Here is a 12,169-nt window from a genome sequence, read left to right on the forward strand (position 1 = left end):
GACTCCTGGGCATCAGAATTCTCTTGATACCGTGGCATCTCTGGAATAGACTCTTGTGGAACAGCCCCTGAAGTAAGACTGGAGCCTAGAACTTTAATCGCAGCCTCTTTAAAATCCAGGAATGTGCTTCCAGGCTTCTGCAATCTCAATAGTCGCAGCTGAGTTTTTACAAATTCGCCCCTTGCAACTTCAGTGAACTGGTCCAATAACATTTTCTCTTTGTCATGCACTTCCTCAGGGTCTGCTTGCTGAACATCTCTGAGTGCTTCCTGAAAGCTGAGGGCATAGCCCCGTAGTGACTCTCCTGGTTGTTGCTTTCGAGCAAAGAAGTGCATTTTAAGTTCTGACACTGTCCTTGTGTCAAATGTGGTAGCAAGCCTGTTGAGGATCTGGTCCACAGTCTTCTTCTCTTCAGTAGGCCAGGAAGTAACCTCTCTAAGTGCAAGCCCTTTCAACTGTCCCATCAAGATCTCCAACTTTTGCTGCTCTTTCAGCGGGTACAGACGAAACAAAGACTGCAGTAGTATCCTCATCAGTTTATTTTTGTCAATTACCATTTTAATAATCGGGTAAAGAAAATTAAGTGGATTTTTGAAAGAAAACAATACTGTCAATATACTATTAAAACAAATTAAAATGGTAAAAGTTATTGTACTTTAAGTAAAAATAAAAGAGCAAAAATATCAATCCCAGTTTTGGATTACTTTAATTAACAAAAAAAAATGCATATAGCAGAGGATAGTTTCAATCTGCCTACCTCTGGGCTATGGACCCAGCATGCTTCCATTACAGTACTCTGCTGCACATGTAATTGCAAGAGATCCTGAAGCACTCACTCATCATGGGAAAGTACCAATGTGTTTCTTCATTGGTTGATGGAAGAAACATCTTACAAAAACTCTCCAGATTATTGACTATTTAAAGTTTTTCTTGGAAACGTTCTAGATGAATGCTTATCAGCCTTTGTCAGTATGTACTTTTGCAAAGTGTCGCTGTGGCGCAATCAGTTAGTGTGTAAGGCTATTAACCAAAAGGTTGGTGGTTCAATCCCACCCAGGGACGTAATTGACCTTGTTATCAGATTTTGGTGATCTTTAAGTAGACAAGTCAAAATTTCAAAAACCCCTCTTATGGTGTAGGGTACCTGGCCTTCTCTGATGTAATCAGAGTTAGATTTGATTCAGTGATTTTATAAAAACAGCTAGGAAGCACAATTTAGCAGTGGTTTGCAGAGAAAAAGAAATATGCTGGCAAAAAAATCCAATTGAGTGATTAAACAGCTCTTCATTTTCTGGCTTTACTTTTATGCTAACAAATTTGTTCTCTGAAAAGTGTCCACAAAGCCAAATATCTGATTAACATCTTTGTAGGGATGGTTTTTCACCTATTACTAAATTAAACTTGCTTCATTGGAAAGGCAGCAAGATGCATCCTCATTTCAATATCTACTGAAATAATACAGGTTGACACCAGGAAACATTAACGCCACTGCATCCTTGCTGCTTTCTCATGTGGAAGTCTGTTTAATGTGAAAACAAGGTGATATCTAATTAGCACACAGGTAAGGAATTAAGAAAATCTTTATTTAAGGGTGAAGATGTTTCTCACAAAATCGTTGCCCCAATGCATCATTGAAATTCAAGCTGGAAAGATGATTTTAATATATCACTTGTACATTTTGTATTGCTCTTCTGGTGACAATGTAGTTTGTTTTTGTCAATTACCATTTTAATAATAGGGTAAAGAAAATTAAGTGGATTTTTGAAAGAAAACAATACTGTCAATATACTATTAAAACAAATTAAAATGGTAAAAGTTATTGTACTTTAAGTAAAAATAAAAGCTAAAATATCAATCCCAGTTTTGGATTACTTTAATGAACAAAAAAATATGCATATAGCAAAGGATAGTTTCAATCTGCCTACCTCTGGGTTATGGACCCAGCATGCTTCCATTACAGTACTCTGCTGCACATGTAAGTGCAAGAGATCCTGAAGCACTCACTCATCATGCGAAAGTACCAATGTGTTTCTTCATTGGTTGCTGGAAGAAACATCTTACAAAAACTCTCCAGATTATTGACTTTTTAAAGTTTTTCTAGGAAACGTTCTAGATGAATGCTTATTAGTCTTTGTCAGTATTTACTTTTTGCAAAGTGTCTCTGTGGCGCAATCGGTTAGTGTGTTCAGCTATTAATCAAAAGGTTGGTGGTTCAATCCCACCCAGGGACGTGATTGACCTTGTGATCAGATTTTGGTGATATTTAAGTAGACAAGTCAAAATTGCAAACCCCCTCTTATGGTGTAGGGTACCTGGCCTTCTCTGATGTAATCAGAGTTAGATTTGATTAAGTGATTTTATAAAAAAAACAGCTAGGAAGCACAATTTAGCAGTGAGTTGCAGAGAAAAAGAAAAATGCTGGCAGAAAAATCCAATTGAGTGATTAAACAGCTCTTCATTTTCTGGCTTTATTTTTATGATAACAAATTTGTTCTCTGAAAAGTGTCCACAAAGCCAAGTATCTGATTAACATCTTTGTAGGGATGGTTTTTCACCTATTACTAAATTAAACTTGCTTCATTGGAAAGGCAGCAAGATGCATCCTCATTTCAATATCTACGGAAATAATACAGGTTGACACCATGAAACATTAACGCCACTGCATCTTTGCTGTTTTCTCATGTGGAAGTCTGTTTAATGTGAAAACAAGGTGATATCTAATTAGCACACAGGTAAGGAATTAAGAAAATCTTTATTTAAGGGTGAAGATGTTTCTCACAAAATCGTTGCCCCAATGCATCATTGAAATCCAAGCTGGAAAGATGATTTTAATATATTACTTGAACATTTTATATTGCTCTTCTGGTGATAATGTAGTTTGTTTTTGTCAATTACCATTTTAATAATCGGGTAAAGAAAATTAAGTGGATTTTTGAAAGAAAACAATATTGTCAATATACTATTAAAACAAATTAAAATGGTAAAAGTTATTGTACTTTAAGTAAAAATAAAAGAGCAAAAATATCAATCCCAGTTTTGGATTACTTTAATTAACAAAAAAAAATGCATATAGCAGAGGATAGTTTCAATCTGCCTACCTCTGGGTTATGGACCCAGCATGCTTCCATTACAGTACTCTGCTGCACATGTAAGTGCAAGAGATCCTGAAGCACTCACTCATCATGGGAAAGTACCAATGTGTTTCTTCATTGGTTGATGGAAGAAACATCTTACAAAAACTCTCCACATTATTGACTTTTTAAAATGTTTCTAGGAATCGTTCTAGATGAATGCTTATTAGCCTTTGTCAGTATGGACTTTTGCAAAGTGTTGCTGTGGTGCAATCAGTTACTGTGTAAGGCTATTAACCAAAAGGTTGGTGGTTCAATCCCACCCAGGGACGTAATTGACCTCGTTATCAGATTTTGGTGATCTTTATGTAGACAAGTCAAAATTTCGAAAACCCCTCTTATGGTGTAGGGTACCTGGCCTTCTCTGATGTAATCAGAGTTAGATTTGATTCAGTGATTTTATAAAAACAGCTAGGAAGCACAATTTAGCAGTGGGTTGCAGAGAAAAAGAAATATGCTGGCAAAAAAATCCAATTGAGTGATTAAATAGCTCTTCATTTTCTGGCTTTATTTTTATGCTAACAAATTTGTTCTCTGAAAAGTGTCCACAAAGCCAAGTATCTGATTAACATCTTTGTAGGGATGGTTTTTCACCTATTACTAAATTAAACTTGCTTCATTGGAAAGGCAACAAGATGCATCCTCATTTCAATATCTACTGAAATAATACAGGTTGACACCAGGAAACATTAACGCCACTGCATCCTTGCTGCTTTCTCATGTGGAAGTCTGTTTAATGTGAAAACAAGGTGATATCTAATTAGCACACAGGTAAGGAATTAAGAAAATCTTTATTTAAGGGTGAAGATGTTTCTCACAAAATCGTTGCCCCAATGCATCATTTAAATTCAAGCTGGAAAGATGATTTTAATATATCATTTGTACATTTTGTATTGCTCTTCTGGTGACAATGTAGTTTGTTTTTGTCAATTACCATTTTAATAATCGGGTAAAGAAAATTAATTGGATTTTTGAAAGAAAACAATACTGTCAATATACTATTAAAACAAATTAAAATGGTAAAAGTTATTGTACTTTAAGTAAAAATAAAAGAGCAAAAATATCAATCCCAGTTTTGGATTACTTTAATTAACAAAAAAAAATGCATATAGCAGAGGATAGTTTCAATCTGCCTACCTCTGGGTTATGGACCCAGCATGCTTCCATTACAGTACTCTGCTGCACATGTAAGTGCAAGAGATCCTGAAGCACTCACTCATCATGGGAAAGTACCAATGTGTTTCTTCATTGGTTGATGGAAGAAACATCTTACAAAAACTCTCCACATTATTGACTTTTTAAAATGTTTCTAGGAATCGTTCTAGATGAATGCTTATTAGCCTTTGTCAGTATGGACTTTTGCAAAGTGTTGCTGTGGCGCAATCAGTTACTGTGTAAGGCTATTAACCAAAAGGTTGGTGGTTCAATCCCACCCAGGGATGTAATTGACCTTGTTATCAGATTTTGGTGATCTTTATGTAGACAAGTCAAAATTTCAAACCCCCTCTTATGGTGTAGGGTACCTGGCCTTCTCTGATGTAATCAGAGTTAGATTTGATTCAGTGATTTTATAAAAACAGCTAGGAAGCACAATTTAGCAGTGGGTTGCTGAGAAAAAGAAATATGCTGGCAAAAAAATCCAATTGAGTGATTAAACAGCTCTTCATTTTCTGGCTTTATTTTTATGCTAACAAATTTGTTCTCTGAAAAGTGTCCACAAAGCCAAGTTTCTGATTAACACATTTGTAGGGATGGTTTTTCACCTATTACTAAATTAAACTTGCTTCATTGGAAAGGCAGCAAGATGCATCCTCATTTCAATATCTACTGAAATAATACAGGTTGACACCAGGAAACATTAACGCCACTGCATCCTTGCTGCTTTCTCATGTGGAAGTCTGTTTAATGTGAAAACAAGGTGATATCTAATTAGCACACAGGTAAGGAATTAAGAAAATCTTTATTTAAGGGTGAAGATGTTTCTCACAAAATCGTTGCCCCAATGCATCATTGAAATTCAAGCTGGAAAGATGATTTTAATATATCACTTGTACATTTTGTATTGCTCTTCTGGTGACAATGTAGTTTGTTTTTGTCAATTACCATTTTAATAATCGGGTAAAGAAAATTAAGTGGATTTTTGAAAGAAAACAATACTGTCAATATACTATTAAAACAAATGAAAATGGTAAAAGTTATTGTACTTTAAGTAAAAATAAAAGAGCAAAAATATCAATCCCAGTTTTGGATTACTTTAATTAACAAAAAAAAACGCATATAGCAGAGGATAGTTTCAATCTGCCTACATCTGGGCTATGGACCCAGCATGCTTCCATTACAGTACTCTGCTGCACATGTAATTGCAAGAGATCCTGAAGTACTCACTCATCATGGGAAAGTACCAATGTGTTTCTTCATTGGTTGATGGAAGAAACATCTTACAAAAACTCTCCAGATTATTGACTATTTAAAGTTTTTCTAGGAAACGTTCTAGATGAATGCTTATTAGCCTTTGTCAGTATGTACTTTTGCAAAGTGTCGCTGTGGCGCAATCAGTTAGTGTGTACGGCTATTAACCAAAAGGTTGGTGGTTCAATCCCACCCAGGGATGTAATTGACCTTGTTATCAGATTTTGGTGATCTTTAAGTAGACAAGTCAAAATTTCAAAAACCCCTGTTATGGTGTAGGGTACCTGGCCTTCTCTGATGTAATCAGAGTTAGATTTGATTCAGTGATTTTATAAAAACAGCTAGGAAGCACAATTTAGCAGCGGTTTGCAGAGAAAAAGAAATATGCTGGCAAAAAAATCCAATTGAGTGATTAAACAGCTCTTCATTTTCTGGCTTTATTTTTATGCTAACAAATTTGTTCTCTGAAAAGTGTCCACAAAGCCAAGTATCTGATTAACATCTTTGTAGGGATGGTTTTTCACCTATTACTAAATTAAACATGCTTCATTGGGAGCACATGGAAAAGAGTACAAACCATGTTTATAGCAAGGGGAAGCCTGGTGAGAAATCTGCTTTCTTTCTTTCAAATTGGGTGCTCACTTTGAGCTGAATGAGGACTGCTGGCATGGCACTCAGGCGACAGGTGGAATCTTGGTCATGTTCTGGTTTCTCTTCAGAACGAACAAATCTTTCGCCTTTTACTAAAGATTTCCGTGGAGAGGAGCAAAACTGAGTTTTATCTCAATTTTTGCATGCCCCATCTTATTGGGGTTTTATTTTATCGGTTTAAAGATAGAACGAGTGTGCTTTAATGTAAGCTCATTTGCATAGAAATGACAGTAAATGTTTGTTTCTTTTCAAACAGAACTTTCTTGACCACACTAATTGCTTGAAAGATCTGGGAGCACATGGAAAAGAGTACAAACCATGTTTATAGCAAGGGGAAGCCTGGTGAGAAATCTGCTTTCTTTCATTCAAATTGGGTGCTCACTTTCAGCTGAATGAGAACTGCTGGCATGGCACTCAGGCGACAGGTGGAATCTTGGTCATGCTCTGGTTTCTCTTCAGAACTAACAAATATTTCGCCTTTTATTAAAGATTTCCGTGGAGAGGAGCAAAACTGAGTTTTATCTCAATTTTTGCATGCCCCATATTATTGGGGTTTCTTTTATCAGTTTAAAGACAGAACGAGTGTGCTTTCTTGTTAGCTTTAATGTAAGTTTATTTGCATAACAATGACAGTAAATGTTGTTTCTTTTCAAACAGAACTTTCTTGACCATGCTACTTGCTTAAAGGTCTGGGAGCACATGGAAAACAGTACAAACCATGCAGTATCACAAGAGCCTTTATTTGATCTTTCATGAAGATAGAGCAGAATTGAGGACACGTCAACAATTTCTGCCGAAGGTGGTTCATCTTTCCACATGGTGCCTTTGGCCACTGACACCTTCGTTGAGTCAAAGTCTCTGGCTGTGGTCAGAACTTTGAAAATGTATGTCACCAGAACGGTTCAGATTAGGAAAACAGAGGCTCTGTTTGTCCTGTATGCTCCCAACAGGATTTGGTGTCCTGCTTCCATGCAGACCATTATGCGCTGGATCTGTGGTAAGATTCAGCATGCTCGTTCCACGGCAGGATTGCCGTTACTGAAGTAGGTGAAGACCCATTCTACTAGAAAGGTGGGTTCATCCTTGGCAGCTGGTCGGGGAGTCTCGGCATTGCAACTTTGCCGAGCAGCTATTTAGTAAACACTTTTGCTAAGTTTTACAAGTTTGATACCTTGGCTGATGATAACCTTAAGTTGGGTCATTCGGTGCTGCAGAGTCGTACGCACTCTCCCACCCGTTCAAGAGCTTTGGTATAACCCCATGGTTCTTAATGTGACCCCAGCATCCTCTAGGTCGTATGAGAAAATAGGATTTTAATACCTACCGGTAAATCCTTTTCTCTTAGTCTGTAGAGGATGCTGGGCACCCGTCCCAGTCCATACTGTGTCTGCAGTTATTACTTGTGGTTATACACATGTTGTGTTATGGTTCTGGTCAGCTTTTTGCTGCAATTGTTCATGCCGTTGGCTTGTGTTCTGTTGAATGCCACGTTCTGCGGCATGTTTAAGGTGTGAGCTGGTAAGATGCTCACCTTAGTTTAACAATAAATCCTTTCCTCGAAATGTCCGTCTCCCTGGGCACAGTTCCTATAACTGGAGTCTGGAGGAGGGGCATAGAGGGAGGAGCCAGTTCACACCCTTTGAAAGTCTTAAAGTGCCCATGTCTCTTGCGGATCCCGTCTATACCCCATGGTTCTTAATGTGACCCCAGCATCCTCTACGGACTAAGAGAAAAGAATGCCCTTGCGCACTATCCTGACTTCTCCTCCCGTCTGCTTACTTTGTGCCTTCCAACGCACAATGCGAACTACAGGTGGTGCTGCAGGGCCCACACCCTTTTACTTGCCTTACAGAACAGCTCTGGAGCTGTTACAGTGCCCAGCTGCTGCAAGAAATCAGCTTGAATGCTTCAGGGGATGGGGCATGGCCAACATGAGCCCCACACCAAAGGAGGGTGGGGGTGTTTAATGTGAACTAGGGGTCATCCAAGCACTGCAAAAGGCCGCCATGCCCTGCATGCCCCTTTTCTCTTTTCATATGCAGATGAGGGTTCCAGTCAACTTTGGCCCACTGCTTGGATAACATCACCGTATGCAAATCCGTCTGCTGCAGACCTTCCCCCAGGAATGCTTGTACTAGTTGTTGCATATGGCGCTTCAGTATTAGGCAGCCTTCCGCCCTCCCATGTTCATCTGAAAAGATGTGGTCTCCCTGCAGTTGTTGTCCCCAGACGAGAGTTCCCTTGTGCTTCCTCAGTTGAATCTCCTTAACTTGACGGGGGAGGTGCTGCCCGAGCAGCCCTCCCCAGCCCTATCCCAACTCATATTTATTTTGCATATGAGATCTCTTGATCATGAAGATTGTTCTCACAGGGTGAGGTTCATCCATTATATTTTAAAATAGGAAGGTACGAATTACATATTTGAATTGCATCTATGTGCTGGATTCAAATGTCCCCCCCCCTTCCTTTCTCAATTGTGCCCGTCAGCAGCTATTCTAAGGTTGCTGCCAATGGGTGTGACACATTAATTTCTTCTGTGGGGTACACTGGACTCCACAAGGATTCACATTGGGGTGTAGAGTAGGATCTTGATCTGAGGCACCAACCGGCTCAAAGCTTTTGACTGTTCCCAAGAAGCTCAGTGCATTCTCCTCTATAACCCCGCTTCCATGAACAGGGAGCTCAGTTTGTAGTTGGTGCCTTCAGTAGCAGGCCAATTAACAGGGGCCTGCCTCAGGCAGCCTATTCTTAGCTATTAATTTTGACAAGAAAAGAAGAACTTGTTTTATGAGAATCTACAAGGGCTGCAGCAGGCTAGGTCTAATAGACATCTTTACTGCAGCTTCATCACTCCCAGCGGCGCTGTATACTCCCGTGCCCTGGTTGCTGGGTCACTGCAGCGGAGGCTCCGGTTTCATCCTAAGGTCAGTCACACACACACCACCCTTCCGGATCACGAGGCCGCTGCTGAAGGGGAGCGAGGCCGTAGGGGGTGGGCCGTGTGCGCACTGCGGTGGACACTGATTACTGGGCAGCCGCTCCACTAGCCACCAGGTACAGTTAAGGAGCACAGGTCTGGGGGTTTTTCTCCTATATTAACCCAATTTTGTACTGCCCGCAGCGCATTGTGATAGGTAATAGGGCCTGATTCAGGTTGGATTGCAATCACAATAAGCGATCCAACTGCAAAAATTGCTAAGAGCATACGCATGTGCCTGCATTTTCTGCGGCACCCCGCAGAGAATGTGATCGCCTCTGCCTGTCAATCGGGGCGGGGAAGGGGGGGAGAGGTGGGTCAGCAACACTCCATTTCCAAGTCAGGGATGGAGCGGTGCGGGGGCAAGGCTTCAAAATGGGGTCTGCAACGGAGGAGACACAGGGGGCGTGGTCACAGCGACTGTATGACATCACATTCAGCCGCTGTGATCACAAAAATGGTGGCGGCTTCCTGCGCGCACATACAGTCTGCACCAGCAGGAGGCTACACCATTTTTTATGATCACGCTGAACTGCAGTGCGACTGCAATTACAGCATGGTCAAGAAGGGAGGCGTCATGCTGGGTGGCCATGCCCTGTCACTTTGCAGGAGCCAGCACCGCTCACACACTAGTCCCCGGGTGCAGCCCCCAACCCCCGGGACACCCGGAGCAACAAAATGTAGATTCAGGCCACCAGGCCACGCCCCTACCTATGAAACCATGCCTCCTTTTTACCATTGCACTGCTTATCTGCGCGCACTGCATTACAATCTCCCTCGCCACCTCTCTGGGTGTCACCAGTGATAGTGACACCTCTGCCATGCTTGTAGCAGCTGGTCCTAAGATCTACGCCTCAAACCCTGAGTGTTTGCCCTTGTGACTTGTTGATCATCATAGCGAAGCAGATGCTTACAGAAAACTGCAGGGGCTTAGATTGAAAATAAAAAAATTGATAGGGTATAAGGTAGAGAGGAGCGGGTTCGGTTCTCCGAGAACCGAATTCCCCACGAACTCCACGTGGTTTACACTGGTCCGAGGCAGGCTCGGTTGTTCCCGCCTGACTCGGAAAACCTGAACAAGGGAAAATGTCATCATCCCGCTGTCGGATTCTCGCGAGATTCGGATTCCATATAAAGAGCTGCGCGTTGCTGCCATTTTTACTCGTGCATTGAAGAGAGAGCGGAGAGGACGTGGCTATGTTCTCTCAGTGGAAATCTCAATATCAGTGCTCAGTATCAGTGGTTACTTATTGCTGCTCAGTAATACTAGTAGTGTGTCTCTCCTGCTCAGTGTCAGTTCTCAGTAGTATCCTCATCAGTGCTCAGTATCACTGTTCATTGTCTTGTGCTGCATTGTGTTGCTCAGCATAATACAGTACATTACTAATAGTCCAGTGCTGCATCTTGCTGCTCAGTGTCAGTTCTAGTATCCTCATCAGTGCTCACTATCACTGCTCATTGCATTGTGGTGTTCTGTATACTACAATAACATAGTAATATAGTAACATAGTTTTTGAGGTTGAATAGAGGCAAATTGCCCATCGTGTTCAACCTGTTTTAAGTTGTGATGATTCTACATACTTGCTGAATAATGTTTTATGACTAGTTAGCTACTATAACTCATGTTACCCCCGGATTAACCATGTTGATATTTTAAGTATTATAACCTTGGATAGCTTTTTCATTCAGAAATGTATCCATTCCTTTTTTAAATCCAATTACAGAGTCCGCCATTACCACCTTCCCTGGCAGGGAATTCCACATCCTGATTGCCCTAACAGTGAAGAAACCTTTCCTCCATTGCGTTCTGAACTTTCCTCCAGTCGCAGCGAGTGACCACGTGTTCTTTTAATAAATAATTCCTCTGATAACTCTTTGTTATGTATCTTTACATATTTGAAGATATTAATAATATCTCCTCTTAGGCACCTCTTTTCTAGTGTATAAATATTCAGCCTAGTAAGTCTTTCCTTATAGTCCAGTACTTTAAGGCCTTTAATCAATTTAGTCTTCAGGATCTCTGACACTTCCATGAGCAGCAGAGTAGTGCAATGGAAGCATGCTGGGCCCATAACCCAGAGGTCGATTGATCGAAACTATCCTCTGCTATGTGCATTTTTTTTTTTATAATTAAAGTAATCAAAAACTGGGATTGATATTTTGGCACTTTTATTTTTACTTAAAGTACAATAACTTTTATCATTTTAATTTGTTTTAATAGTATATTGACAGCATTGTTTTCTTTAAAAAATCCACTTAATTTTCTTTACCCTATTACTGAAATGGTAATTGACAAAAACAAACTACATTGTCACCAGAAGAGCAATGCAAAATGTACAAGTGATATATGAAAATCATCTTCCATCTTGAATTTCAATGATGCATTGGGACAACAATTTGTGAGAAACATCTTCACCCATAAAGAAAGATTTTCTTAATTCCTTACCTGTGTGCTGATTAGATATCACCTTGTTTTCACATTAAACAGACTTCCCCATGAGGAAGCAGCAAGGATGCAGTGACGTTTCCTGGTGTCAACCTGTATTATTTCAGTAGACATTGAAATGAGGATGCATCTTTGATGCCTTTCCAATGAAGCAAGTTTAATTCAGTAATAGGTGAAAAACCATTCCTACAAAGGTGTTAATCAGAGACTTGGCTTTGTGGACACTTTTCAGAGAGCAAATTTGTTAGCATAAAAATAAAATCAGAAAATTAAGAGCTGTTTAATCACTCAATTGGACTTTTCTGCCAGCATAATTTTTTTTCTCTGCAACTCACTGCTAAATTGTGCTTCCTAGCTGTTTTTTTATAAAATCACTTAATCAAATCTAACTCTGATTACATCAGAGAAGGCCAGGTACCCTACACCATAAGGGGGGTTTTTGAAATTTTGACTTGTCTACTTAAAGATCACCAAAATCTGATTACAAGGTCAATTACATCCCTGGGTGGGATTGAACCACCAACCTTTTGGTTAATAGCCAAACATGCTAACCGA

At 40.0% G+C, this 12,169-nt stretch overlaps 2 non-coding genes across 2 annotated transcripts; both read left to right on the plus strand.

The window, feature by feature from the left end:
• The first annotated feature begins 6,239 nt into the window (after window positions 1-6,239).
• Window positions 6,240-6,355, plus strand: LOC135043611 (U5 spliceosomal RNA). Its single transcript, XR_010236437.1, has one exon. It is a non-coding gene; the product is annotated as a U5 spliceosomal RNA (small nuclear RNA).
• A 275-nt stretch (window positions 6,356-6,630) lies between these two features.
• LOC135043630 (U5 spliceosomal RNA) lies at window positions 6,631-6,746 on the plus strand. Its single transcript, XR_010236457.1, has one exon. It is a non-coding gene; the product is annotated as a U5 spliceosomal RNA (small nuclear RNA).
• The last annotated feature ends 5,423 nt before the right edge of the window (window positions 6,747-12,169 follow it).

This window comes from Pseudophryne corroboree, unplaced genomic scaffold (assembly GCF_028390025.1).
Source record: "Pseudophryne corroboree isolate aPseCor3 unplaced genomic scaffold, aPseCor3.hap2 scaffold_873, whole genome shotgun sequence".
In the NCBI taxonomy this organism is placed as follows: Eukaryota; Metazoa; Chordata; class Amphibia; order Anura; family Myobatrachidae; genus Pseudophryne; species Pseudophryne corroboree.